We start from the raw sequence: 13,991 nt of genomic DNA on the forward strand, positions 1-13,991 counted from the left end.
CCACCCGGCCTCTTGCGGTGTTGAGTTGGCCTTCTAGGGTGAGCTCACGCTCAGTAAGCCTAGCCACAATCTCGCCGGAAGTTTTCAACTTTCCCTCCGAGGTAGTGAGCTGGATTGTCAAGGACTCTACCTCCGTTTTCAGCTTCTCCACAGACTTAACAACCCCCTGGAGTTTACCCTCTAGGTTCTGAGCACCTGCCAAAATGGGCTCTGCCCTTCTCGCTATCGCAGCAGTCTGGAGCAAGGTACAGTACACCCATTTGGCCTGGGAGGCAAGGTCCTCACCGTCGAAGAACTCCTCAATTCCCGGCAAAAGCTGGGCATCGATGAAGTGACCAGCATCAAAATTCTTCTCCATGACGGTGAGAACCCCTTCTGGCTGGAGGTCAATTTCCTCTTCCTAAGATTCTCGACAATGGCAACTTCTGGACCTACCTCCTCCCCCAAAACCTCTTCCGCTGGAGAAGTCACGCCAGTGCTGGTCCCAACAACCTCCTCTGAACCCTCGGGAGTAAGAGAGGTCTGAAAATCGGTAGTGGAAGTGGTGGAGCTGTCATCATCATCCCCAAGGAGAAACTTGGACATCAAATTATCAAGTCCCACCTGTTCGGCAGCCATGGACACTGAAAAAAAAGTGTTAAAACATGATAGCGAGTAAGCAAGCAAATCAAATGGTGGAAAAACGAAACGGTGACCAACCGACCACTCACCTATGTTGCTCCAACCCATCTCATGGTTACCCATTAAAATATGAGGATTGACATTGTTTTTTCCAAAGATAGCCAACAACACGTCGGCTACGTTTTTGTTCTCTTGGGTTAACCCTTTGTATGTTACTTTCTTGAAGGCGTTAGCCCCAGCCCTGAAGCTCCAATAAGTCGGGATACGGCGGTCCCCCTCCAAGGTCAACCAAAATGGATGCTGACCTTTGGCAAACCGCACCTTGAAATACTTTCCTTTGAATCCGTGAAAGGAGTCTTCGAACAGCCCGAAGATCCATCTACCCTGGGCCGCCCGGAAAGACATGTACCCTTTCTTGGCTTTCCCTTCCTTTGAGGGGTTCGTTAAGATGAAGAACCACAAGAAGACCTCTACTAAGGCCAGTAACTCCAAATACTCACAAACCATTTCAAAGCATCAGACCGAAGCCCAACTGTTTGGATGTAATTGCGACGGTGCCGCGTCGCATCGGTTAAGAAGTGATATTTCGAAGGGGGAGAAGGGGATATGAACTCTCAGGATGGTGAACATGGACTTGTATAGCCATATCCAGTCGGTAACTCGGGGGGTGTTTAAATTCATATGACATATCCACTCTTCATTCTGGGGGACGAATGCATGGTAACGTTCCTCCTCGGGACCACCCCCGCAGAGCAGGTCAGATTGTCGAAACTCTTGGAGCTCCTCCAAAGTCATCTGGGAGGGGGTATCCTTCACATCCGAAGTAACCCAGGCATAGCGGTCCACGGGAACTCTCGCTGCAGGACGCTGAACCATACCTACAGTGGGGATACCACTTAGTCAATAAGCTCTGGAGCTCGAGAAATCGGAGAAGCCGGAACTAACTCTACGTGTTACAGTAAGCTTATTTACAATTACGCAAAGTTTAAAAACTGAAAATCTAATGGCAACCCCCCTAGAGCCTAACTAATGGTGACACAATTCAAGTAAGGAAATATGCACAACTCGAAGATTGCAAAAATGAAACAAAATGACAGTAAAGAAGCAACAGTAACAGTAACAACAGTAACACTCATCCATTTGCAATAACTTACAAGATAGTCATCGAAGAAAGCTGAAGAGTTCTGAAGAAATGTAGTCGAACCATAAGCGAATCCCAGTGGAACCCAGAAAATCTGAAGGGGAAAATGAGGAAAAGTAATGCAGGAGGGATTTGGAAATGGCGAAATGGAATGCGGAAAAGTCGGAAGAGTGGAGGAAAGAAGGAAAAAACTGGAAGATAACCGCACTGGGAAGCGCGAAAGTTAGGGGCAAAGCAGACTTTTTCCTAAGCTTTTAAATCATCATAATAGGCATTAAATGCCCAGCGCGAGAAACAAGGCGACGATTGGCACTCCCCAGAAGCGGACGAGCGCCACTTGCGCGTAGGGGTCACGCCCCTCTTGCGAACAACCGATTAGACGGGAAACCAGCAAGAGAAAAACTGAGGAGAATGCACCACCAACGGCACTCGTCGACGTAGCTGGCGTGTTGGGGGCACTGTTCCGACCCAGCCCAACGAGGCAAGAGTCTGGGTTAGAACAAGCCGCCGACCCGACAACAAGCCATGCTTGAACCAAGGGATAACCCACGCGCCACCTCCCCATCTGCGTGAAACCAGCCAGCTGGAGGAGGGAAACTTCCTGGAAGGTGGGTCTGCTCCTGTGGGACCCGCCCTAATGCAGAGTATATATGGGGAAGGCTTTACTCCTCCCCAGAGGTACGTCACCTACCCCTCACATTATCTGCCACCTTCGTACGGACACTGACTTAAGCGTCGGAGTCCTTTTTTGTAGGTGGCCCCCTCCTCTCCAAACCGTCAGCTCCAAACCGTCAGCTCGGTGGAACCACACTTCTTGAAGGCCATCCTCTCTCCATTGGCTAAGGAGATCCAGACATGCAAAGGTGACCCGTTTCTCATATTTCCATGCAACTGAGGAACCCGACCCGTTCAGGAAGCGAGCAACCGAACAATTTTTTTTTAAATTTAGCCTCTACAACTATATACTTAAGAATATTTTGTTTATTTTATCTTCTGGAATGACAAATACCTATTTAAAACCTTTTATAAAGCATGAAAACATAATTACGTCTTTTAAAATATAAAAAGATATTTACAAATTTGATAAATTATAAGAACTATCAAATTAATTAAATTTTTAAATAAAATTTGACAAGAAATTACAAAATTGCATCCAAAATTCATTTCATTTTCGTTCCTTTGAAATTTCAAAATTCAATTGAAAAGTATTTTTTATTCTTTATTATTTAAATTTAATTTTTTATTATAATTTTATATATTTATCTAATTTAATTATTTCTAATTAATATTCAAATAATTTGACCATTGACTCACTCAATAAACGACTAATCTATCAATTATCAATTTAATTTTGATCACTATTAAAAAAATGTAATTTTCTAATTAAAAAATAGAGTAATACATCAAATTAATTTCAAAGAAAATTTGAGTGAGTGTTAACAAATTTTAATCACTAAATAAATACCAAAACTTTGATTTCGTTAGACAAACCAATTTTCATATCGAATTTGTCTATATAAAAAAATTCATCTTAAAATTTTAAAAATTATGGGATTAATTTACAGGAAAGCTAAGATACAAAATAAAACAAGTCAAAGTTAACGAACTATAGTTCAAACCATCCTTACTTAGAGGTTTTCAATTCGAATTTTACTCCTAACTTTAGAAAAAAAAAAAAATAAAGACAAGCCAAGGAAGTATAATCGAAAATACAAATAAAATAATTATATACTTTGATTGAAAAGTAATTATAATTGATAAAATATTATTTGAATAACAATTACCAAAATTATTTTTAGATGTGAAATTATCAAAAGAATAAAGATTAAATTAAATTTTTAATATTATTATTTTAATAATTTTTATATTATAGAATTTTAAATTAGAACATATTATTATATTAATTACACATAATATTAGATATATATACACATAATTGATAATGTTTAATAATTATAAACTATAATAATAAAAAGCAAACATGTTTAAAAAATTAAACAAAAATAACAATGAAGTGCATAAAATACAAAAGTGCATTATAACATATAAATATAAATATAATATTAATTTAATTGTAGAAGTATTAAGTTTTGATTTACTTGATAAAATTTGATCTCTAGATAAATTTCATTACGTGTATGTATGCGTGTGCCACCATTATTTCTTTCCAAAGCATGTATGACATAGTGGACAAATTGATCATATTCCTAACAAAAAAAATGGCATTGACAAGCTTGTGAAGACATTCAAATACATATCAAAACTTGTTGGCATGTTGAATTAGAGCTAAGCAGCTAGCCTTTAGAACAAGTCAAAACATATCAACTAATTTTATTTTAGCTCAAATACATATTTTACTTGAAGTGTATCATAATATTTCATCTTAGTTCAAATACGTATTTCTCTTGATGAGTGGTACACGGTAAAATCTATTTTAATTTTTTAACTAGTGTATGTTTCTGTGTCCTACACAAGATAATATATAAAATTATATAAAGTTTTTTATTAAAAAAATAAATAAATAATATATATAATAATAATTATTATAAATATTTTATAACTTAAAAATATTAAATAAAATTATTAGTATTTGTCTCCATCAATTTTGATTAGTTGAGTGATCATTTTATTCATCCGCTTAAGTAAGTATTTGGAATTTGAATCCTGCATTATGTGTGTAACAATTTATTAGTCAATGACAAACTTTAATAATACGTGATGAATTAGTTATCTACCTGTCGAATTAAAAAATTCGTAAAAAAAAATTAGTATTTGCCTTTAAAATAGAACAATTTCTCATTAATAGTATTATTTATAGAAATTTATCTTCATTAAAATTTTTTTATTTGTTGATATCGTATTTATTCTTAACCTCAAAATAATATGATTAATATTATTATAATATTATTATAAGTTAAAATTCACATTTTATGATATAATTTTTAAATTTTAAATTTATAAATTTATATCATTACAAAAACTATTAATTAATTAATATTTCTTAATAACAGACGCAGAACGTCATATAATCCAAGGGGGGCGGCAACAAATAAAATGTGAGTATAATGAAATTATGGCAGAAGAAAAATTTACCTTATTTGTTGAAGATAAGGATAATGAGCGTGGAAAGAATAAAAAAAGATAGCTAAGGAATAAAATGAAAATAATCTTGCATGTATAAATGATAAGACAGAAAGGTGAAAAAGGATGGTTAAAAAATAAAATAAAAATAACTATATATAAAAAAAATAAAAAATGATAGTTGGCAAAACTATAAAAGTGGTTATTCCAATGAAAATTTTATAATTGTCATCATGTGAAGATATTTTATTTTAATCATTAGATGATAAATTATAGGATTTTATTTTTATATATTATAAAAATATTATTTTTATTTAAAAAGCAGTGCTATGGTGAGGATGATAAATTTTTTCAGCATGTGAGGAAAAGAGGTGGATATCCTCTGATGGAGACGTGTTAGAGTGGTTTTGATTAGAAAAAACAGGTCCTGATAGAAGTTCAGGTAGTGCAGGTGTTATGGGCCAGCCTAATGTTGATTGATGCAAGATTAGGTTAGCAGTAATTATAATGTGGTGATAATTAAGTTATTGGATTTTTGGGTGTTGAATCCAATGATTTTTGTTAAGAGGTGGGCTTATGTTGTTACTCATTGGAACATAATAAAAAACGTTGGGAAGATAACAAAAATCAAATAAATGGATAAAGACTTGCGTTATTTGGGCCGAGTAATTATTTTTTGTAGCTGGATTATTTTTGAAAAATAAATATATTAAGATAGTGTTATAACTCTTCTTCTTGGGGTTACTCCTCATTTAATAATAATAATAATAATAATAATAATAATAATAATAATAATAATAATAATAATAATAATAATGTTACGATGGGTAACCGGAGATTAATGGGCTGGACGGCGTTGGTTGGCCCAAACGTATGGAGGAGGAGGATCCCAAGTGGATCTGCAACTCGGTGCCCTCCGTCCGACTTGCGCGTGCGAAAGAGTAGGGGGTGGTACCTGCAAAGACACTCCGATGCCTAAGTCAGCAAGAGTGTTAGCAGGTCTAGAGAGTATTGGGACTTAGAGATACCTAAGGGGTGTCAGTGTATTTTATAGTGGTGAACCAATAACCACCGTTGGAGTAGTGCCACTTTTCTAGGGTGTTAACCGTCCCTTTATCTTAGGGAAGTTAAGATATGGCTCGTGGAAGTGGTTAGAGAGATTCTAGGGGCAGTTACTCATTCAAATGAGTGATTATCTGCCAACTAACCTTCGTTCCTGACTTCTTTAGAGCAAGTCGTGACGAGTACCGATTTCGTAGTGGTTGATCTGGTGAAAGGTGAGGTCAACCCTTTGGGTTGGGCCTTTTTACTTGGATCCTGGGCCTTAATCGTTGGGCCAGGGTATGAACAGTGCCCCTACTCGAGCCCAATTTCTCTTTAAGATTTGGGTTCGAGTATACTACTCGGGGTTGTAACCGACTTGTTGGAGGACCGACGTGATGCTCTGAAACCGACGTGACTTTTCGTGACCTTTTGGTTCTGGCAGTTACGTCTAATCAAGCGTCGTGTCCGTTAGGGATGTGCGTAGGGATTGATGGTCTTGGTAACGGTGCATTTTCATTAATGACTGCCCCGTTTTTACCATAGTGCCCCTAACGTACTTATAAATACTTTCCCTCTCTTTCATTGTTTCGTTTCTGCGATTTTTCAAATTTTTCCTTCATTCGTTCGTGCTGTATTCTTGTATCTTCGAAGGCTTTCGTTTCCTCCAACCCTCATTTCCAGATAAAGGTTAGTTCTTTTTGGAACTTGCTTTTCTATTTGCATGCCTTTATTTTGTAGATAGGTTGATTTGTAGACTTTAGTTCCGTATTCCCTCCCTTTAGAGACCGTGTTTTTTATTTTCCTTTTCTTTTTTTCCTTTGTAGGTTTTTGTTACCTTTTTAAGAAAAAAGAAATGGCTTCCGTAGATGTCCTTTCCCAGTGGGTTGATCTCACGGTCCTAGGGGAGGAACCCTCGGTCGATACTGATTTTATCACCCACCTTCGTACTCACCACAGAATTTGTACTTCCGAGGAGGACGAGCCGAAGTATGAGTTGGTAGTCCCGGGTCCTGAAGACCGGGTTTGCTTTGGGAGGGCCAATGAGGCGGCCCCTCATTTTTTCTTTATGTATGAATGTATGATCACCCGTTTGGGTGTTTTTCTTCCTTTTTCAAACTTTGAGATGTCTGTTTTGCATCACTGTCGAGTTGCCCCTACCCAGCTTTACCCCAACTCTTGGGGTTTTTTGAAAATTTATCAATTTATTAGCCAAACTTTGGAGTTCCCGACCTCTTTGAAGATTTTTTTTCTATCTCTTTCACATGACCAAACCCTTCAGTGGGCTGAACAATAAGCAACAGTGGGTATCTTTCCGAGCTATACAGGGTCGGAGAGTTTTTACCCTTTTTGACGAATCCTTCCATGACTTTAAAAATTATTTTTTCAAAGTTCAAGCTGTAGAGGGTCACCACCCCTTTTTTCTGGATGATAATTCTTCTCCCCGATTTTCTTTATACTGGCTGGAGGCCTCCCCCTGCGAGAAATATGGTCTGGACGACCTGGACGAGGTAGAAGTAGCCATTGTGGGGTTCCTCCGAGAAGTGTGGGGAGGGCCCCATATTTGGACACTAAAAAGTTTCTCCAGGGGTCCCCGACCTTTGTCCAGGCACAGCTAGGTAGCTTTTATTTGTTTGTTAGATTACCGACTTGTCTGATTGACCTTTTCGACTTGTCTTAATCTTTTATCTATTGTTTTTTCAGAGATAGCGAAGACAAACGCTCAAGAGTCTTACCAAAGAGTCCAGGAGGCTAAAGCAAGGTCTCGCGCCAGGACTGGTGGCGCCAGGGCGGTTATTTCTCCTCCTCCTCCCCCTCGAAACGTTGGGACTCCCTCTCAGCCCATTCTGATTTCTTCTTCAGCTTTCTCTCAGCCACCCCCTCCGCCCGATCTTCTCCTGAGCCAGAGAAGAAGAAGCGCAAGACTTTAGAATCTGGCTCTTCTGGTGAGGTTAAGGCGGATGCTCTTGCATTCGTCCGAAAGAACATCTATCCCCATGCTCGTATAAGCATGGATGATGTTTCTGTTCGGCGCCACCTTACCACTCTGGTTGAGGAGAGCCTCAAGGCGGCGGGGGTTTGTGGCAAACTCTTAGATATTTTTGAGAAGGCTCCTCTCAGCTCTTTAGGGATGACCTCGAGGGTCGAGGAGCTGGAAGGAAGGCTTCTTTTATATCAAGAGCAGGAGAGGGAGTTGAAGGAGGAAGTCGCCAAGTTGAAGGAGGAGAGGGATAGCCTCCGGGAGAAGGAGAGGAAATTGCAAGCCCAGTGCAACATGGAGGTGGGCTTGAGGAAGACAGCACAGGACAGCTACCAAAGTTTATTCAACGATCTTGTGTCTGTGAAAAATGAGCTGCTGAATTCTCAGAGGGCCTATACCGAGTTGGAGGACTCTATTGCTGATGGGGCTGAGGAGGCTTGGAGGATCTTTAGGGAGCAGGTCGGAGTCATTGCTCCTGGCCTGGACCTTTCCCCTTTAGATCCTGATAAAGTTGTCATTGATGGTGCCATTGTGGATCCCTCTGTCCCCGAGATTATTTCCGAGTCAGAATTGAAGACTCGGGGGCAGAGAATTATAGAGTCCCCTCCTCGCCCTAAGGACGCTCCGAATTCTTCTACAGTTCCTCCGACTTCCTCTTCGTCTCCTATGGATGCCTCTCTTCCTGGTCCTGGCGGCGTTCTTCCTGACTCTGGTGGTGGTGATCCGTCTACTCTTCTTCCTAAAAAGTAATTTGTTGGCTATTTTGGGGGCCCGGCCTGTGGGTCCCCTTTTTTAAACTTCTTTATTTGTGTTGGTGGTGATGTTCTGAACAATTTGCTTTTGGCCTTATAAGGCCGTAAACAAAACATTTAAAATATTCTTTTTTAATAAGGGTTTAAGTTAAAAAATAAATACCCTTTTTGGATAAGGGTTTAAGTTACCTTATGCGTGCATGCTTTTCTGATTGCGATTTTTTTCGAATTCCCCTTGATCTTTTCTGGAAAACCTTTTCTTTGGCTTGTCTGTCTTTCTGAACCTTTTAGTTTCAAGGATCTTTAGGACAGCCTTTTAATTTTTCTTGGGTTTTTTTTTTCTATCTCTTTCGTTATTCCTAGTACTCAATTTTGTTTTATTGAGTTTTCATGACTTAGGTTATTTTTGCGATTCGTTTTCTATTTCTACTCGGTCTTTTCATTTCGACTTATGAGTCGGAATGTTTTCGAGTTTCTTACGATCACCTTTTATAACCTCTTTACACCGACTTGTACCTCGTCGTTTTATCCTGACGACCATCTAGGTCGGTTCATGGGATTTTCACGTTTTGTCGAGCTTAAGTCGGTGCGTTTCGTAGAAAGAGAAAACAACAAAGGAATTTAAGAGATATTTGTAAAAAGATCTTTATTAATTGGGGAGGTACTTTATTGCTGCTAAGGATTTTTGACAATCTATTTCCCTTAGCCCCTACTGTGATGCCTCGTTAAAAACCCTTCTCCAGAAAAAATTCTTTGGTTTTGGGAAAAAATCATGAAGTTGGGAAAAGAGTACATTAGGGAGTAGAGTTCGCTTTTAGCTATAGTACCTTTTCATATTACAAGCATGCCACGACCTTGGTAACTCGGTGCCGTCCAGGTCGGTCACTTTATAATAGCCTTTTCCTAAGACGTCATTGATTTTGTATGGTCCCTTCCAATTTACAGCGAGCTTTCCTTCCCCTGATTTGTTGACTCCAATGTCGTTTCTGATCAAGACCAAGTCGTTCGGGGCGAATGCTCTTCGAATGACTTTTTTGTTGTACCTTGTAGTCATCCTTTGCTTCAACGCTGCTTCTCTTATCTGGGCTTTCTCTCGGATTTCGGGGAGCAAGTCGAGCTCCTCTTTGTGCCCCTGTATATTTCCGATCTCGTCATGGAGAATCACTCTTGGGCTTTGCTCGTTGACTTCTATTGGGATCATGGCTTCTACGCCATAAACTAGTCGGAATGGTGTTTCTCCAATGGCGGATAGGGGGGTTGTCCTGTAAGCCCATAGCACTTGTGGGAGCTCTTCAGCCCAAGCTCCTTTTGCATCTTGTAGCCTTTTCTTTAGCCCTGCCAGTATGACTTTGTTGGCTGCCTCGACTTGCCCATTGGCTTGCGGGTGTTCCACCGAGGTGAACTGGTGCTTGATTTTCATACTGGCTACTAGGCTTCTAAAGGTAGAGTCGGTGAACTGGGTTCCATTATCTGTAGTAATGGAATAGGGTATCCCATACCTTGTGATGATATTTTTGTAGAGGAACCTCCGACTTCTTTGGACGGTGATGGTGGCCAATGGTTCTGCTTCTATCCACTTTGTGAAATAATCTATTCCCACGATCAGGTATCTGACTTGTCCTGGCGCCTAGGGAAAAGGACCTAACAAATCCATTCCCCATTTTGTAAAGGGCCATGGAGAAGTGATACTGATGAGTTCCTCCGGGGGAACCACGTGGAAATTTGCATGCATCTGACATGGCTGGCATTTTTTCACGAATTCTGTGGCATCTTTCTGCAAGGTTGGCCAGTAGAATCCAGCTCGGATTACTTTCCTGGCTAATGACCTTACCCCGAGATGATTTCCGCAGATCCCACTATGGACTTCTTCTAACACCTCGGTGGTTTTTTGAGGTCGGTACGCACTTTAACAATGGTGTTGATATCCCCCTCCTGTAGAGAATATTTTTCACCAAGGTGTAGTATTGTGCTTCCCTACGGATTTTCTTAGCCTCTTTCTCCTCCTTGGGAAGGATGTCGAACTTCATGTATTCGACCAAGGGGTTCATCCATCCGAGGTTTAGTCCGACTACCTCAAGGACCTCTTGCTTGTCTTCTACTTTTACCACGGAGGGTTCCTGGAGAGTTTCTTGGATCAGGCTTCTGTTATTCCCTCCTGGCTTGGTACTTGCTAACTTGGATAGGGTGTTTGCTCTGCTATTTAGATCCCGAGTTATGTGTTTGACCTCGGTTTCTGCAAAGCGCCCAAGGTGTTCCAGAGTTTTTTCCAAGTACCTTTTCATATTTGGGTCCTTTGCCTGATACTCTCCATTTATCTGGGAGGTCACCACTTGCGAGTCGCTGTATATCATCACTTTTGTAGCACCGACTTCTTCCGCCAGCTTCAATCCAGCAATCAAGACTTCATACTCTGCCTGATTATTTGAAGCTGGGAATTCAAATTTGAGGAAAACTTCTATCTGGGTTCCTCTTTCATCCACCAATATTATGCCTGCACCGCTTCCTGTTTTGTCTGAGGATCCATCTACATAGAGTTCCCATGCAGTTGGTTTTTCCTCTTGGTCTCCTGCGTATTCTGCGATGAAGTAGGTGAGGCACTGGGCTTTAATCGCCGTCCGAGTTTCATACTTCAAGTCGAACTCGGAGAGCTCTATTGCCCATTGAACCATTCTCCCTGCAACATCCGTCTTTTGGAGGATTTGCTTCATGGGTTGGTTCGTGCGGACTCTTATTGTGTGAGCTTGAAAGTAAGGTCGTAGCCTTCGTGAGGCTACCACTAAGGAGTAGGCAAACTTCTCTAGTTTGTGGTATCTTAGCTCAGGGCATCGTAGAACTTTACTGATGAAATATACTAGGTGCTGTCCGACCTCGTCTTCTCTTATCAGGGCCGACGAGACGGCCTTGTCTGCTACAGAAAAGTATAGGACGAGGTCTTCCCCAGCTGTAGGTCGAGTTAGAATAGGAGGTTGGCTCAAGAATCTTTTGAACTCCTGGAACGCCTCCTCGCATTCAGGAGTCCATTCGAACTGACATCCCTTTCTCAATAAGGAGAATAGCGGAAGGGATTTTAGTGCTGATCCTGCCAAAAATCTGGAGAGGGCTGCAAGTCGACCATTTAGCTGTTGGACCTCTCTTAAACAAGTCGGGCTTTTCATCTCCAGGATAGCTCTACACTTATCGGGATTTGCTTCGATCCCTCTTTGTGTCAGCATAAACCCTAGAAATTTTCCTGCCTCTACCGCGAAGGCACACTTTGCGGGATTTAGTCTCATCCCGTGTAACCTTATGGTGTCGAAGACTTGTGAGAGGTCTGCCAAGAGTTTGACTTCTTTCTTGGTCTTTACCAGCATGTCGTCGATGTATACTTCCATTAGGCTCCCAAGGTGAGAGGCAAACACCTTATTCATCAGCCTCTGGTATGTGGCCCCTGCATTTTTCAATCCAAACGGCATGACCACGTAGCAAAAATTAGCTCTGGGCGTGATGAATGATGTTTTCTCCTGATCTGGCTCATACATCGGGATTTGGTTATACCCTGAGTAGGCGTCCATGAATGACAAGTATTGATACCCCGAGCTGGAGTCTACCAGGGTGTCAATACTGGGCAGTGGATAAGGGTCCTTGGGACAGGCCTTATTTAAGTCGGTATAGTCGACACACATTCTCCATTTACCATTTTGTTTTTTGACTAGCACTACATTGGCTAGCCATGTTGGGTACTTGACTTCTCTGATGAAGCCGGCTTCTAGGAGCGCTTGTACTTGCTCTTCTACTATTAGGGCTCGTTCTGGGCCGAGCTTGCGTCTTCTTTGTTGTACAGGTCTGGACCCCGGGTAAACCGAGAGCTTATGAGACATGAGCTCGGGGTCTATCCCAGGCATGTCGGAGGCCTTCCAGGCGAAGAGATCGGAGTTATCTCTTAGGAGCTTAGTCAACCCTTGTTTTAGGGTTTCCCCTAGGTCGGCTCCTATGTGAGTGACTTTCCCTTCTTCTTCGCCGACCTGTATCTCTTCGGTTTTTCCTCCTGGCTGTGGTCGTAGCTCTTCTTTAACCCTTGCACCTCCGAGCTCTATAGTGTGGACTTCTCGGCCCTTTCCCCTCAGGTTTAGGCTTTCATTGTAGCATTTCCTTGCCAATTTATGGTCCCCCCTTACCGTTGCTATCCCCGCTGAGGTCGGGAATTTCATACAAAGGTGGGGAGTGGATACCACCGCTCCGAGTCGATTAAGGGTAGCTCTGCCGATTAAAGCATTATATGCTAACCCTACATCGATGACTATGAAGTCTATACTCAGAGTTTTTTATTTTTCCCCTTTTCTAAAAGTGGTGTGGAGGGGAAAAAATCCCAGTGGCTTTATTGGCGTGTCGCCTAGTCCGTATAAGGTGTCGGGGTAAGCTCTCAACTCTTTCTCATCCAACCCTAGTTTATCAAAAGCGGGCTTAAAAAGGATGTCCGCTGAGCTTCCTTGGTCCACTAGGGTTCTATGGAGGTGGGCATTCGCCAGGATCATAGTTATTACCACTGGACCATCATGTCCAGGGATTATTCCTTGCCCATCTTCTTTTGTGAATGAAATGGTGGGGAGGTCGGATGACTCTCCGCCGACCTGGTAGACTCTCTTGAGATGCCTTTTGCGAGAAGATTTGGTGAGTCCCCCTCCTGCGAACCCTCCTGAGATCATATGAATATGTCTCTCCGGGGTCTGTGGTGGTGGGTCTTTTCTATCCACATCATCTCGCTTTCTCTTCCCATGGCTGTCCGACCTTTCTATGAGATATCTGTCAAGTCGACCTTCTCTAGCCAGCTTTTCTATCACATTTTTGAGGTCATAACAGTCATTTGTGGAGTGACTATATATTTTATGGTACTCACAGTAGTCGCTGTGGCTCCCCCCCCTTTTTTATTTTTAATGGGTCTGGGGGGTGGCAGCCTTTCGGTGTTACAAATTTCTCTGTATACATCCACTATAGAAACTTTCAGAGGAGTATAAGAGTGATATTTTCTTGGTCTATCGAGACCGAGTTCTTCCTTCTTCTTGGTTTCTCTCTCCCTCTCTTTTGTTGAGGGAGGGTGCCCGGGTCGCCAACTCAGGTCTCTCAGCTTAGCATTTTCCTCCATGTTGATGTACTTTTCAGCTCTTTCCTGCACATCGCTTAAAGAGATGGGGTGTCTTTTGGATATGGACTGTGAGAAGGGACCTTCTCTAAGCCCATTGACTAACCCCATTATGACTGCCTCTGTGGGCAGGTCTTGAATCTCTAAACATGCTTTGTTGAACCTTTCCATATAGGCTCGTAATGATTCTCCAACCTCCTGCTTTATTTCCAGGAGGCTTGGTGCATGTTTTACTTTGTCTTTCTGGATAGAGAACCT

At 41.5% G+C, this 13,991-nt stretch overlaps 1 pseudogene; it reads left to right on the top strand.

Annotated features, from left to right (window-relative positions):
• Window positions 1-1,881: 1,881 nt before the first annotated feature.
• LOC148554997 (uncharacterized) lies at window positions 1,882-8,482 on the top strand (annotated as a pseudogene).
• Window positions 8,483-13,991: the final 5,509 nt, after the last annotated feature.

This window comes from Arachis ipaensis, chromosome B6 (genome assembly GCF_059453495.1).
Source record: "Arachis ipaensis isolate K30076 ecotype BB chromosome B6, ASM5945349v1, whole genome shotgun sequence".
Classification (NCBI taxonomy): Eukaryota; Viridiplantae; Streptophyta; class Magnoliopsida; order Fabales; family Fabaceae; genus Arachis; species Arachis ipaensis.